At 46.2% G+C, this 15,564-nt stretch overlaps 1 long non-coding RNA gene across 2 annotated transcripts in view; it reads left to right on the top strand.

The window, feature by feature from the left end:
- Window positions 1–15,564, top strand: part of LOC141058341 (uncharacterized) — a 119,591-nt gene that overhangs the window by 31,581 nt on the left and 72,446 nt on the right. The window contains exon 4 of one of the 2 annotated variants that reach the window (XR_012222142.1): window positions 12,749–12,857. The exons of the other annotated variant lie outside the window; for it this stretch is intronic. This is a non-coding gene — a long non-coding RNA (uncharacterized lncRNA). Of the gene's footprint in view, window positions 1–12,748; window positions 12,858–15,564 lie in introns of those variants that run through there. 2 annotated transcript variants of the gene reach the window in all.

Genomic DNA, 15,564 nt, shown 5'->3' with positions numbered 1-15,564 from the left:
AGGGATCACTGAAGAAATAATAACAGATAATTCTTTATTGCAACACCCGAACACACAAAAAACATTAAAAACAAAACTGCAAAAATGCAATCATGTTTATGCCATAACCCATGAGGGTTAATCCCCTGCCTTCTCTCCCCATGCCTCTCCACTCACACCGCATGAGCATCCTTGGTCTTTATTCATCCATGCAGGCATTTGCCTCTGTGACACAGGTTGTTTGCGGTGTTTTGCCCCCTCCATTCTAGGGTACTCTCTCATTTCAACAGCAGAATAGCACCTGCTACATCCATTATTTAATCTCTGCAGTGTTTGGTTTTATGAGAATTAGGCTGTATACTTTAAGTACACTTATATTGTGGTATATTGTGCACCACTTTAATCCTGTTATTTGTTGATCTGTATAAATTATTGTGTATGTGGGGTCATTGCAGGGGCTTAGCCCTCATGGGTTATGGCATAAACATGATTGCATTTTTGCAGTTTTAATTGTTTTTAATGTTTTTTGTGTGTTCGGGTGTTGCAATAAAGAATTATCTGTTATTATTTCTTCAGTGATCCTTGCTATGTACATGCCTCTTTTTCTCTATATGGTTAGCATGTAACAGGTGATCCTGTGCAGTGGTGCCCTCTATTGTTCAAAACCAGTGACGTTATAGCGATATTGTTAGTGATATCGCTTAGTGTGACGGGCCCTATAGATACAGTCAGGCTGCAGACAGTAAGTGAGCTAATTCAATTATCAGACTTTTGAAAGGTAATTGAGACTCTAGACAATATGGGAATACACGTAATAATAATAATACATTTTATTTCTATAGCGCCGACATATTCCGCAGCACTTTACATTTCAGAGGGGACTTGTACAGACGATTGACATTACATCATAACAGTAATCACATAGATCATAACAGATACCAAAAGGAATGAAGGCTCTGCTCGCAAGCTTACAATCTATGAGGAAAAAAGATAGACACGAAAGGTGTGTGGTAACAGTTGCCCTGATTGTTTGGATCAGCCTTAATGTTAAGTGTGTAACAGTACAGACACAGGGCACGCTTAAAATTGTAGGGATTGGGGACTAATCGTATTGACCTGGGAAGTGCATTCCAAAGAATTGGCGCAGCACGTGTAAAGTCTTGGAGACGGGAGTGGGAGGTTCTGATTATTGAGGATCCTAGCCTCAGGTCATCAGCAGAACGGAGGGCACGGGTAGGGTGGTAGACTGAAACGAGGGAGGAGATGTAGGGTGGTGCTGAGCTATGGAGTGCTTTGTGGGTGAGGGTAATAAGTTTGTACTGGAGTGGATGGGTAGCCAGTGTAAGGACTGGCACAAGGTAGAGGCATCGGTGTAATGATTGGCGAGGAATATGATCCTGGCTGCAGCATTCAAGACAGATTGGAGGGGGGAAAGTTTGGTAAGAGGGAGACCGATTAGAAGAGAGTTACAATAGTCCAGACGAGAATGAATAAGAGAAGCAGTAAGAGTTTTTGCGGAGTCAAAGGTAAGAAAATGTCGAATTCTATAAATGTTTTTGAGATGCAGATAACAAGAGCGAGCCAGAATGATACAAGGAAACAAGAGAACACTATGGAAATCCGTAAAATATATAAATATACACAAAATGATACCCACATATCACACCATCACATAAACCTTTTTCAAATAATCTTCCATGTCTCTGAAACTTACTTTTTTCGTCTAAATAATGATTTCCGATAGTTTCAAAGAGAATATAAAACCTATCTTGCATTGTTTGACATTCCGTTAAAAATGCATATTTATCCAATTTACTTTTTACAAAAGTAATAGCCTCTGTGATTTGTACAAGTTTTAATTTCTTCACAGCTAGATATCAGAGGTATTAGTTCCAAAGAATGGTTTGAAAGAATGTACCATTTAGTTAGAAACTGTATGGAGTAAAGATACATTAGGTGTTTTGATTCTTAAATCATGAGGAATCTTTCTTTTCTATGTATTTTCTTAAAGTAGTACCTTGTTTTTCAAATTATAAGATGCCCTTTTTTTTCCCCCAAATTTTTGGAGACAATGGGGGTGCGTCTTAGGGTATGTGCACACACTGCAGATTCACCTGCGGGTTTTTTCCTGCGGAACCGCAGGTAAAACCGCAGGTAAAGTGACCTGCGGTTTTGCTGCGGTTTGGCCTGCGGTTTTGCCCTGTGGTTTGACACCTGGACAATGGAATAGGTGGCAAACCGCAGCAGAATCCGCAGAAACAATTGACATGCTGCGGAAAAAAACCCGCAGCTTTTCCGCAGGTAAAAAACCGCAGCGTGAGCACTGCGGTTTTGAAAACCCTTAGGCTAACATGGTACTGTACCATGTCTGCGGAACTGCTGCAGTTCTGCAGGGCCCAAACCGCAGCGTGTGCACATGGCCTTATAATGCAGATATACCTTACTGGCCGCAGTGGAGCAGGGTCCCAGGGGTCACTGTTGGAGAAGGCAAGAGTGGAGTGTTGCTGCAGGCCACAGGCTAGGATGAGGCGGTGTTCCAATGTGCGCCGCTGCGGGTGTTCGGTGGTGCGGGGGCTCCAGAGATCTTGGTGCCGAGATCTCCATCTGTGTATGCCCCGTCAGCCATTTTCCTGGAGTCTACCGCACAGTAAACCGTATTAGTGCGGGGGGCTCTGGGATTTCACAAAATGCAGGCAGAGTCCTCGCACCACCAAACAACTCGCAGCGGCGCACATCAGAACACCCCCTTATCTCAGCCTGCTTCCTGCAGCAACGCTCCACTCTTACATCCTCCAGCAGCGACCCTGGGACTCCGCTTCACAATAGCTACTGCCCTCGGTAAGGCCTCTTTCACACTTCAGTTTTTTGCATCAGTCAAAATCCGCCAAAAGGACAGGTGGCGGATCCGTTGTAGTGCTGATGACAACGGATGCCACCCGTCCGTTTTTTTGACGGATCCGACAAATGAAGAATTTTAAAGGAATCGCAGCCTGGAAAAAGAGAGAGAGAGAATTTTTTTTTTTCTCCGGCAGCCAGAAAGAATTTCGGGTTAAAACAGTGTCTGGAGGATCCGCCAGAGGGAAAAAAAAACATTGCAAGCTCCGTTTTGAAATCTTTGAGGATGGTGACGGACAGCAACTTTTGGCGGATCCGCAAAAAAACCGGATGCAACGGACGGCAATCCGCCAATAATGGAAGAAGCACCATTTTAATTAAAAACAATTTTTCCTATTTTTCTCCTCAAAATTTGGGGTGCGTCATATAATCCGGTGCGTCTTATCCGCAAAATACGGTATTCTCACCTTGGGCCTGTTTTTGCCGTTGATAAAAAATAGCACAGCTTTTTACAGTACCAGCAAAGTGAATGAGATTTCTGAAATTTCATGCACATGCTGCTTTTTTTTCATTTGTAGGTGTTGTTCATACTTTCAAATGCTGCAGTAAAGGTACCACATCTCCTCTGCAGGTTATTACCAGACTGCATATACTTCTGTATTATCCCTGTGATTAATTGCATCCCTGCTGAATGATATCAGAAACCTATGCATCGATCAGTCTACCACCCTACCCGTGCCCTCCGTTCTGCTAATGACCTGAGGTTAACATCCTCAATCAGAACCTCCCACTCGATCTCCAAGACTTCTCACGTGCTGCGCCAATTTTTTTTGGAATGCACTACCCAGGATAATTCGATTAATCCCCAATACCCACAGTTTTAAGCGTGCCCTAAAATGCATTTCTTCAAACTGGTCTACCGCCTCAACATATTTATCTAACTATCCCTGTCTTCCCCGTTCAAAACTTTTACCATAACCAGGTTCCTCGTATCATGTTCTTACATGCTATATGCATTTAATAGCCCTCTGTACTTTTACATATTCTGACTGATAACCGGTTCATGCAGCATTATATGAACACCAGATTTCTTACATTATGGCTGGTCCGAACAATGAAAGCAATTGTTACCATCCACCTTTCGTGTATCCCCTATTTCCTCATAGAATGTAAGCTTGCGAGCAGAGCCCTGATTCCTCTTGGTATCTGTTGATTTATGTGATTATTGTTATGCCGTAATTTCTTTTGTCTGTACAAGTGACTCGCCCCCAGAGGCCGTGGAGTACTCGGTGCCGGGCCCGTTGATTTCAATGGGAGATGTCACAGTGGCAGTGACCCGGTCCGTGGCCTCAGGCAGTCAATGTAAAAGGGGTAGGGTGATGGGGATAAAGTTATTGAGATGATTTGTGACGCCACCTGTGGTTTCTGGTCAGTTTGGCCAGCGCTGCAGGGTTGCTTCTCTGGGACAGATGGTGTGGTGCAGCAATGATGTTGAAGCTCCCCACAGGTGGAGCTATAGTCCCAGGGCAGTAGTAATAGGTGTGGAGGTAGATGATGCAGTGTTAAGCACAGAGATGTAGCAGGGCTAGACGAGTGGCGCAGGAATAAGTGGAGGACACAAGGGCTTGTAGTTCCAAGGCTTTACTCAGTCTTTTGTGTATACAGATGCCCACTTTGGTGCCATGGCCTCCAGGTCAGGGGCTCGGCCAACTCCCAGGCAAGATAGAGTACACCTTTCCAGCACTCCTCCAACATATGCCTTTCCTGAACGTCTCCTCACTAGCGCCTAAACTGAAGTACCTGTAGTTGTGAATTAAACTCAAGTTCCTCCTTCTAGATGTTACTTGGAACTACACTCGTACGGCAGATAGCTGTAGCCCGCTTCGGGGACTTCCTACTCTCAGGTCCCGGCTCACACACGTTGCTATTGTGCCCCTGAGTCTTAGGTGGGAATAAAGTGGTGACAACTTCTATTCCTCCGGTTTCTGCTGCAGGACCATCAGCATCCATAAAACTTCGGATACCGGACTCTGAACCATGTGTGTCGCCCTCCCAGGGCTGTGGGGTACTCGGTACCGGGCCGGTCTCTCAGAGGGGAATGTCACAGCAGCGGTGACCCGGTCCGTGGCCCTGGGCACCCATGTAAAAGGGATGAAGTGATGGAATAAAGTTTATGAGTGAATGATTCGTGACGCCACCTGTGGTGTTCGGCAATGAAGGTGTTAAGCCGATGCTGCAGACAGATCCTCTGGGCCAGATGGTGTGGTGCAGCAATGATGTTGTAGTCCCAGGGCAGAGTAGATGAAGAGGGAAGGTGTTGAGGAAGAGGGTGTAGTGTTTGGCACAGAGATGTAGCAGTGCTGGAGAGTTTGCAGGAAGAAGGCAAGGACACAACAGGGTGCAGATTCTTTACTTTTACTTTGCTTGGCAAATGCAGTCCAGGGTCCCGATTACAGATGGCACAGGAGCTGGCTAGCCTGGAAGCAACTTAGGAATCTCTCTAGGCAGATGGGTTGTGTAGTCTCCTTCCTAGTGCTTAGTTTTAGGTACTTGCAGAACTGTGTTACACTGAAGTTCCACTTGCTTATCCTCTTTAGAACTCCCTCGTATGGCAGACAGCTGTAGCCTTCCTCTTCTGGCTCACACGTCGCTGTTGTGCCTCCGAGTCTTATGTGGGAATAGAGCATTTACAGCTTCCTATTCCTCCGGTTTCTGTTGCAGGACCATCAGTGTCCATACAGCCTTGGAGAACGGGCTCCAGATCATGCGCTATAGCTGGGAATGAGCCTGAACTCTCTGCTCAATCTCCCAGCTCTTCTCCTCCACGTCCACACACGTTGCCCTCCTCACAGGAACTCCTAATTCTCCCTTCCTGGCCCTCAGAGAATAGCTCCTCCCCAGTTTTTGGTTCAGAGCTCCCTCTGCTGACCTGGAATGGAACTGTGTTGTGGTTAACTGCCAGAGAGATCCTTTATTGCTTCCAAGCATGACATGAAACTCCCTAGGAGGAAGGTAATGCCACTGTGGCGACCATACTCCTGGGGACGCCGCACATGCGCTTTAACTTAAGGAAAGGCTCTGCGCTCACCCTTGTCCTGAGTTTTCTCCCCACGTTCCGTACTAATCTATCTTCCTTCTGAAGAATTAGGCTTTCTCTTGCTCTTTCCCGTGCCAACAGCTCCAGATCACAGGTGTCTGCTGCAGCACTTGCTTTCACTCCATCCCTCTCTGGGGATCTTCTCTCACTAACTGACCCTTTCCTAATCTTCTTCCGCTCTCTTGTGCAGTCTAAGCTCCATCCACTTCCCCGGCACCCTTCGTGAACCAAAGCCGCTGACTTACAGGGTGCTCTGCTATTCTAAAGTGTCTGTGCTGGGTGCAGGTGTTAGAGTGTGGTCAGGTGTCTCCACCTTACCTGGATAGTGGGGTACCACACCTCAGGAGGAGGTGCAGTACCTCTGTGGTGACTGAACCCTCAGGGGCCTCACATAAGTCCCCTCTAAAATGTAAAGTGCTGCAGAATATGTTGGCGCTATAGAAATAAAATTATTATCCACTGTGCTTGGTTGTAATGTCACACCTGACTCTGCTTCATATGGTGCTTGCTGCTCTGCCTTGCCTGTCAACCAACATACATGTCCCCGCTGACTGTGCCCACGATAAATAAATGCCCCATCCAGCAAGACCTGCTCTGCTGGTTCATCACCTAGGTCTGTGCTGCTTACCTAAACCTACAGCTTAGAACATCCACTTCACCAAAGAGCCTATATTAGAATACAGAGACCATAGATTCCAAAGTTGTAATGGCATAACTACTATTGCTTTTGGATATCAAGGACTTATCTGAACTGGATATGCTATTCGATGTGAGCCAATAGGAGGCTCTGCTGTGTGCTGTTAAACCTCCAGCTCCTCAACAACTGTCAGTTGCTTTCTTATCCAGGTATCCAGGACACTTTTCTTGAGGACCATCTACACATCTGCCTATTACTGCCCATTTTGATGTAGATCCAGTGTCCTGCTGGACCTTTGCATATTGGAACCTTTAGACCTTTGTCCCCAACATTTTGTTTCTAACCGATTTGAAAGTAGCATGTATTCTTTATCTAGAGACACTTTGGATTTGGCTGTACCATTATGGGAACAAGACAATCCTATGCTGCATTCTCTACCATCCTACTTGACCACCTTCCGTAGAGTGTTTAACAAATCAGGTCGTGTTCATTCAGCCACTGACTGTGTACTCTGGCTAAGACAAAGGACTAACCTTATGCCATCCAGTTTCGAACCCAGTTTGCTCAATTGACCTAGAACAATGACACACTCTGTTATCTATCTAGTCGGTCCAATGTTAGCACTTGCTGATAGAGATTAACCTTCTTTTGCCTCTGCAGCAAATCTCCATCTTTATGCCAAGCTGGAAAAATGTCTTTTTGAGAGTTATGAATTACAGATTCTTGGATCTATCATATGTCATATCATCTGGAGTTCTGTTTATAGATCCAGAGAAAGTTTCTGCTACTTTGGTCACAAACTGCTGGTCTCCAAGTCCTCCAAAGATTCCTTGTGTTTGCAAATTACTGTTGCTAATTCATTAAAAATTACTCTCAAGTGATAGCTCCGTTTACAGTCCTCGCTCTGAAGGGCTCTAATTCTAATAAATGGTCGAATTCCGATGTTCAGTTCTTAACGAAATTTAAATCTTGTTTTTCCACTGCTCCTGACCTACACCTTACTGATGTTGACAGGCCATTATTCTTGAAGTGGATGCCTTTCCTGTTACAGAAGCAGATCCATCTCAAAATTAATCTAAACCATGAAATCACCTATGCCACTTTTTCTGCAAGAATTTTGTTCTGACAGAGCGGAATTATTCTTAAGGTAATTGTGAATTTTTAGAATAAAATTAGTTCTTCAGGAATTTCATCTGCTTGAAAGAGTTAGTGTCCCAGTTACTATCTATTTGGACCATAAAAATCTGAATATCTTCAGTCTGTTGCATCCCCATCAAGCTCGATGGTCACTCTTTTTGTGGATTGACTTCAACGTCACCATCCTTTCAGTAAAAAAATCACATGGCTGATGCCCTGTTCACATCCTTCAAACCATTTGTTGCCTCCGAAGAAGCACAAGTAATTGAACCCGATTTTATTTTTCCTTCTATCTCTTCCTTCCTTTTCTTCACTTCAAGGATGTTCTCTCAGCTCAACAGCAGTCCACTAGAAAAATCTAGGGCCCATTCTGTTCTTCAATCTGTGAAATAAACTGTTGAGCTGTTTCCACTGGTGGCCCATATGGAAAAGATGTAAAAGAAAAAAAATCTTGGCGTCTTGTCATTAGTGTGTGCAGTTCGGACCCTTATATCAAGCTGCTTTTGTTCCTCTTTGGTCTCTTCCCATATCATAAGGGGGCTTAAAGTTCTATGGACTTTATTATTGATCTTCCTATAGCACAAAGGTTCACTACTGTTTCTCCAAAATATACTGCTAATAAAAATAAAGTGAACGCTAAAATAGCACATCCTAGGTATCACTGAAATATTTCAGTTTCAAATCTTTATTCATTGCAAAGTGGAATGCGTTGAGTACAATAAAACATAAAAATGATCAATGTAGATCAAAATGAATATCCCATGTTGGTTTGGATTTGGAATGAGTTCAATCAAAGTTGAAAATCAAATTATAGGCTGATCCAACTTCAGTTCAGTGAAAATGCCTCAAGACAAGGAAATGATGCTCAGTAGTGTCTGTGACTTCCCACATGCCTGTATGATCTCCCTACAATGCCTGGGTATGCTCCTGATGAGGCAGCACATGATATCCTGAGGGATCTCCTCCCAGACCTGGATTAAAGCATTAGTAAACCCCTGGACAATCTGTGGTGCAACATGGCATTGGTGGATGGAATGAAACCTGATGTCCCAGATGTGCTCAATTTGGATTCAGGTCTGGGGAATGGGCAGAGAAGTCCACAGCATTAATGCCTTCATCAAGCAGGAACTGCTAACACACTTTAGCCACATGAGGCCTAGCATTGTCATGCATCAGAAGGAACCCAGGGCCCAGTGCACCTACATTTGGTTTCATAATGAGTCTGAGGATCTTATCCCAATACCTAATGGCAGTCAGTGTACCTCTGGCTAGGATATGGCTGTGCGGCCCTCCAAAGAAATGCCTCCCAACTCCATTACTGACCCACTGCCAAAACGGTCATGTTACAGGCAGCAGAACGTTCTCCACGGCGTCTCCAGATTCTGTCACGTGCTTAGTGTGAAACTGCTCCCATCCGTGAAGAGCCAAGGGCGCCAATGTCAAATCTACCAATCTCCCTGCATGGTGTTGGGCTGTAAACACAGCACCCACTTGTGGAGGTTGGGCCCTTATACCACCCTCATAGTTTGTTTCTGACAGTTTGAGCAGACACATGGATGTTAGTGGCCTGCTGGAGTTCATTTTGCAGGGCGCTGGCACTCCTCCTCCTGTTCCTCCTTACCCATGATTGTGGAGCCTACTGAAACCGACTACAGGACCTTTTTAAACGCTTAGGAAGCCTTTGGAGGTGTTTTTTTGTTAATTATTCTAATTTACTGAGATAATGACTTTTTGGGTTTTCACTGGCTGTAAGCCATAATCATCAGCATTAACAGAAATAAACACGTGAAATAGATCACTCTGATTGTAATGACTCTATAATGAGTTTCACTTTTTGTATTGAAGAACTGAAATAAATTAGCTTTTGATATTCTAATTTAGTAAGAAGCATTTGTATGTATTTTTTTTTTTTAAATCAGTCAAATTTTATTGCATAGGTAATATATAATAAAATGTATAGTCTTATGTAGCTCTGTTTTTAAAGCACAACAAAAATACTATCTTTGTATAGGATATCAGGGACGGACCTACCGCCCTTGCAGCCTGTTCATTGAACGGGGGCCCCAGGTGAGAGGGGGCCCCTCCAGCACCACACGGCTAATTATTTCAATTTTCAAATTAGCCATGTGGAGCGCCACGGAGCCGAGGCGCACGGAGGAGAGCAGCTGCGGGAGGCGGCGGGAGCAGGTCTGACTCTGTGGGCAGGGGTGGGATTCGGCCGGTTCTCCCAGTTTCGGTGGAACCGCTTGTTAAAAAAAGCAGCCGGTTCCCCGAACCGGGGAGATTCAGAGCCGTGATCCGGTACTGAGGACTATACAGGGGCTGGACCTGCAGCCAGCACAGTGCGGGGATCGCCACGTCACATCCACAGGGAGCACAGAGCTCACCTCTGGCCCCAGAAAGAAAGAACCCAGAACTACAGCTACCGTATATCATCAAGGAGACGCGCCCCCGTCCTGCAGCAAGTGCCCAGAGAGCGGGTGGTGCTGTGAGGATGCGGTCAGGCACTTAGGTACACAGAACACGCTGAGTCTGGGGGGACAGTGGAGTCTCAGGGAGAGAGAGGAGTCAGGAGGGGACAGAGCAGTCTTGGGGGAGAGAGGAGTCCGGAGGGGACAGTGGAGTCTGGGGAGAGAAGTCCGGAGGGGACAGAAGGGAAAGAAGACCAGAGGGGACTGAGGAGTCTGAGGGAGGGAAAGGAGTCCAGAGAGGACTAGAGGGAACAGAGGAGGCTGGAGGAGACAGAGGAGTCTGGGGTGGACAGAGGAGTACAGAGGGGACAGGAGTCTGGGGTGGACTGAGGGGACACAGGAGTCTGGGGTGGACTGAGGGGACACAGGAGTCTGGGGAGGACAGAGGAGTACAGAGGGGACACAGGAGTCTGGGGTGGACAGTGGAGTACAGAGGGGACACAGAAGTCTGGGGTGGACAGAGGGGACACAGGAGTCTGGGGTGGACAGAGGAGTACAGAGGGGACACAGGAGTCGGGTGGACAGAGGGGACAGAGAGGAATGGAAGGGACAGAGTTATCCTGCCTCTGCGGTCACAGACACCGCGGCCTCTGCGGTCACAGACACCGCGGCCTCTGCGGTCACAGACACCGCGGCCTCTGCGGTCACAGACACTGCGGCCTCTGCGGTCACAGACACCGCGGCCTCTGCGGTCACAGACACCGCAGCCTCTGCGGTCACAGATACCCGGGCTCTGCGGTCAGATACACCCGGCCTCACTGCTTGTTCCTAGAAGACTCGGCCTCAGATGAAAGTTATCAGACGCCGCTCAGCCGGGCGGATCCTGCAGCAAGTGAAGAGACCGCGCCGACAAGACGGGAGTAAAATTATCTAATGAATTAAAGTGACTTTAGAGGAATATTGAGAGGATGGGAGATAATGTCCGGGGTCTGATCACCGGGACCCTGCACTGATCGGCAGAAGGTGCACCATTAGAATCCAGCAATAGTGCGCCGGCACCAATCATTCTACACAGGACGGCTGGAGAAAGCCGAACACAACGTCCCATAGAGAATGAACGGAGCGTCTGTCGTGGGTGGGGTACACCACCACCGGAATACCACTTTCTCCCACAACAGAGAGTGTCTGTGTATCCAAGCAGCCAATGTATCCAAGCAGTGTGACACTATGCAGAGCTGCTGTATCTAATCCTATCAGTAGTGATGCAGTGTGCCGAGTCCCCATATTATCATTATTTATTTTAAAGCAAAATTAATCCCAGGGGGTCAAATAAAGACCAGGTCACAGGCACAAAATATATAGAATATACAAGTACAATCAGGGGTGGGATTGGGCCGGTTCTCCCCGGATCGATGGAACAGCTTGTTAAAAATGCAGCTAGTTCCCTGAACCGGAGAGATTCAGAGCCGCGATCCGGTACTGCCATGGGCGGACATACCGCCGATTCAACCTAGAGTCTCCAGGGGGTCCTGCAGGGCGGCTAGTGATGAGGGCAATCTGGCCGGTTTCTCCGGGCACGAGGCTCCTGGGGCCCCTTGCCAGGTTTCCCTCGTGCAGTGGGCAAGGAGCAATCCAAGTAGCTCCGATGCCTGCAAGAGAAAATAGCGGCGCTGCAAGGATCCATCCTGCTTCCTGCCCGCTGCCGGTGCTTCCTGTCTCTGACACAGATTTCATCATTCAGCTGCCGCTGCTGTGCCAGAGTGAGGAAGCGCGGGCGATGCTGCGGACAGGTGGGAGGTGCTGCTGTGTGTGTGTCTGTATGTCTGTGTGTGTGTAGGTGGAGCCTGGCCCTGGAGGAGAAGGCCATGATGGGGGTGATGGGGAGAGAAGGCCGTGATGGGAGAAGGCAATGATCGGGGTGATGGAGAAGGCAATGATCGGGGTGATGGGGAGAAGGCAATAATAGGGGTGATGGGGAGAAGGCCATGATGGGGTGATGGGGAAAAGGCCATGATGGGGGTGATGGGGAGAAGGCAATGATGGGAGTGATGGTGAGAAGGCAATGATGGGAGTGATGGGGAGAAGGCAGTGATGGGGTGATGGAGAAGGCAATGATGGGGAGAAGGCAATGATGGGGGTGATGGAGAGGGCAATGATGGGGTGGTGGGGGAAAAAGAAATGATGATGGGGTACTGCGGGAGAATGCGATGGTGGTGGAGGAGGAAATTATGGAGGTGGTGGAATGGGCAATGATGGGAGTGGTGGGGGAGAAAGTAAAGATGGTGGGAGAGAAGAAAATGATGGAGGTGGTGAAGAGGGCAATGATGGGGTGGGGGAGAGGACAATGAGGGGTGTGGGGGATTGGGATGGGAGGAAGGGGGACTTATAATGGTCTTAGGAACAGGGGGAGGTGGAGGAAGACATTATCGCTTATTATGTCTAACACAGTCCCTTAGTTACATAGTTTCCTCTTTTATTATGTATAACGCCGTCCCTTATTACTTACCATCCTCTCTAGTTATATATGGTGCCGTCCCTTATTATATAGCTTCCTCTGCTGTTATGTATAGTGCTGTCTCTTGCATAGTGTATTCTTGTTATTTTTGTTATTCACAGTGCCCTCTTTTATTACATAGTCCCCTCTCTTTTTAGAAATGACTGCTGATCGAGGAGCCGGTGACCAGTTGTTTATCTCCTCCATTAGAAAAGAAGCTTTCTCATGCTCCATCAGCTATCATTGCATTATACAGCTAACAAGACAGGAAGGTATGTAATAAAAAACAGGGCTCTATATAATTCAATATGTAAGGGACGGTACTGTACATAAGAGAGGACACTGTGTAAGGGACAGCAATATACATAATAAAGGAGACTATGTAATATATACATGCATGTGTGTGTGGTTATATAATATATACAGTTAGGTCCATATATATTTGGACAGAGACAACATTTTTCTAATTTTGGTTCTAGACATTACCACAATGAATTTTAAACAAAACAATTCAGATGCAGTTGAAGTTCAGACTTTCAGCTTCCCTTTGAGTGTATCCACATTAAAATTGGATAAAGGGTTTAGGAGTTTCAGCTCCTTGTCCAGGTTTGTGATGAAAACCTGCATGTACACTGTTGTCGAGGTTCTTTCACTTTGCGTTTGCCACCCGTTCGTTGGTCCCTTTGTGGCTTGTGTCCGAACTCCCCAGAAAAATGGGATTTGGGCGTATGCGCTGATGGAGCCATAGACTATAATGGTGCCAACAGTCAATGTGCTCTCTGCCGTACATAGTTTTCGGGCGATTACACCTACTGGAGGCGAACATCTAGACGTAGTAGACTGTGTCTATGTATACCTCCAAAAATGATGCATGGCAGAGCGCACGTTCACTCTATCGGCACTATTCTAGTCTATGGTCCCATCTGCTCATATGTGGGAGGGTCCGGACGTAGGTCCCGACGAGCCAAACGAACGGATGGCAAAACGCAATGTGAATGTGCTCGGAGTGAACACCCTGCTGTAAATAGATACCATCTATCATGGAGTGTCAGTGTGGGGACAGATGACAATTTAGCAGTATTAATACCCCTTATAGTTTGTCTGTGGTACCAATGAGGAAAGCGATTACTGCAGATGGTAGTAATGTGACCGGCTTTGAATTGGGTGCACTGAAGAAAATGTATAAATAAGCGACTGGTAACTGTAAGGCTATGTGCCCACGTAGCGTTTTAAACCGGACACTCAAAACCGGACTCCTTCCCAGAAAACGCTCGTTTTTTTGCGCGATTATGTTCGTGTTTTTGCCGCGATTTTCATGTGCGAAATTCAAGCACTTTCCAAGCTATTTGAAGCATCGCTTGGAAAGTGATTGACAGGTTGGTCACACCCGTCAAACATAGTGTTTGACAAGTGTGACCAGCTTTTTACTATTGAGGCCGCCTATGCGGCATCAATAGTAAAAGATAGAATGTTAAAAATGATAAAGAAATAAAAAATCAGGGTATATTTACCTTCCGACGTCCCGCGCAGCCTCAGCGACGCTCCCGTTCCCAGCGATGCCTTGCGAGACCTGTGATGACGTTGGTCTCGCGTTGCTATAGTGATCTCACGAGACCGCTAGAGTAACGCGAGACTACGTCATCACAGGACCTTGCCGCAAGGCATTACTGGGAACGCTGAGGCACGAGAAGGCTGCGCGGGACGCCGGAAGGTAAATATACCCCGATTTTTTATTTTTTATTCTTTTTTTTAAAGGGGTATGGTACCCAGGGCCTGGAGGACAGTCTCCTCTCCTCCACACCGTGGGTACCAAACGCACATGAGACGCTTAACTTTGCGCATGGTGGGCATAGCCACATGCGGAAAGTAAGCGGTTCTCATGCATTCCTATGGGTGCGGAATCGCGGCAATTCTTTGCGATTTCGCAAAAAGAATGAGCATGCTGCGTTTTTTTCCGCGATGCGATTCCGCCGCGGAAAAAAGTGCAGCATTAGCACAGCATGTGCGGAATGCCATAGGAATGCATGGGGGGGCGTTCTGTACGAGTTTTTTTTAAACGTTTTCGCGCCGAAAATCGCCGCAAAAACGCTTATAAATCGCATCGTGGGCACACAGCCTAATTGTGAGTGCACTTTATTTGCCTTTTTGGGAGGAGGCTTCTTGCTTCTTATAACCAATCCAATGAGGTAATAATGTTTTGTGTCATAACTGCTAACTTTTAATGTGTGACTCCATATTACTAGAGTGTTTCCTGTAGGGAGAAGGGATGGTTTGTCTGTCCCTGCAGGGTATCTGGGACAAGGACAGCTCAGGAGTGAGATGGGGTTAGAGGGCAAGGGACAGCTGGCCATGAAAGTCCTGAATGATGTCTGTTTAACCCATTCAGTGCTGGTAATGTGTTATGACTCAGAGAGCAGATGGTCTTTTGTAAAACATAGAGTTCTTGTTTGAAACAAAAGAATGCTAAATCTTCTAAGTTCTTTATGAGACCTTTTTTGCCTTTACGATTTGTATTTATTTTTATTAAGGATACAAAAAAAATATATTGCATACGGTAGATTTTAAACTTCCGATCTTATAATGTGCATTACATGCAACCCTGTATGCAACATGCAGTGATGCACATAGCTGACATCTACTTTTTTCTTTTTTTTTTTTTTATTTACCACATCTGAGAATTGAACCGGGATTGCATTAGTGAGCCTTGGGCTCATATGACTGTATTCAGTTCAGTTTTTTTTTCCTTCTTTGGACTATTTTTGTTAGGTACTAACAACTGCATAAACTCAACAAGACAGTGTTTTGGCGATTTTCTGACTCCTTCATCTGACCATCACAATTTTGACTCCAGCAAAGTTGTGTAGATCCTTATGCCTTACAAATTATGTTCTGTTTCCAACTCATCAGCTTCCATAAATGACTGTTCATTTGATGCCTAATATATTCATCTCCTTAATAATTGATATTCACATTA

This window comes from Dendrobates tinctorius, unplaced genomic scaffold (genome assembly GCF_039654945.1).
Source record: "Dendrobates tinctorius isolate UK_male_01 unplaced genomic scaffold, ASM3965494v1 ptg000211l, whole genome shotgun sequence".
NCBI classification, from domain to species: domain Eukaryota; kingdom Metazoa; phylum Chordata; class Amphibia; order Anura; family Dendrobatidae; genus Dendrobates; species Dendrobates tinctorius.
The sequence above is the reverse complement of the archived record's forward strand: the minus strand, read 5'-3'. Positions and strand labels throughout refer to the sequence as shown.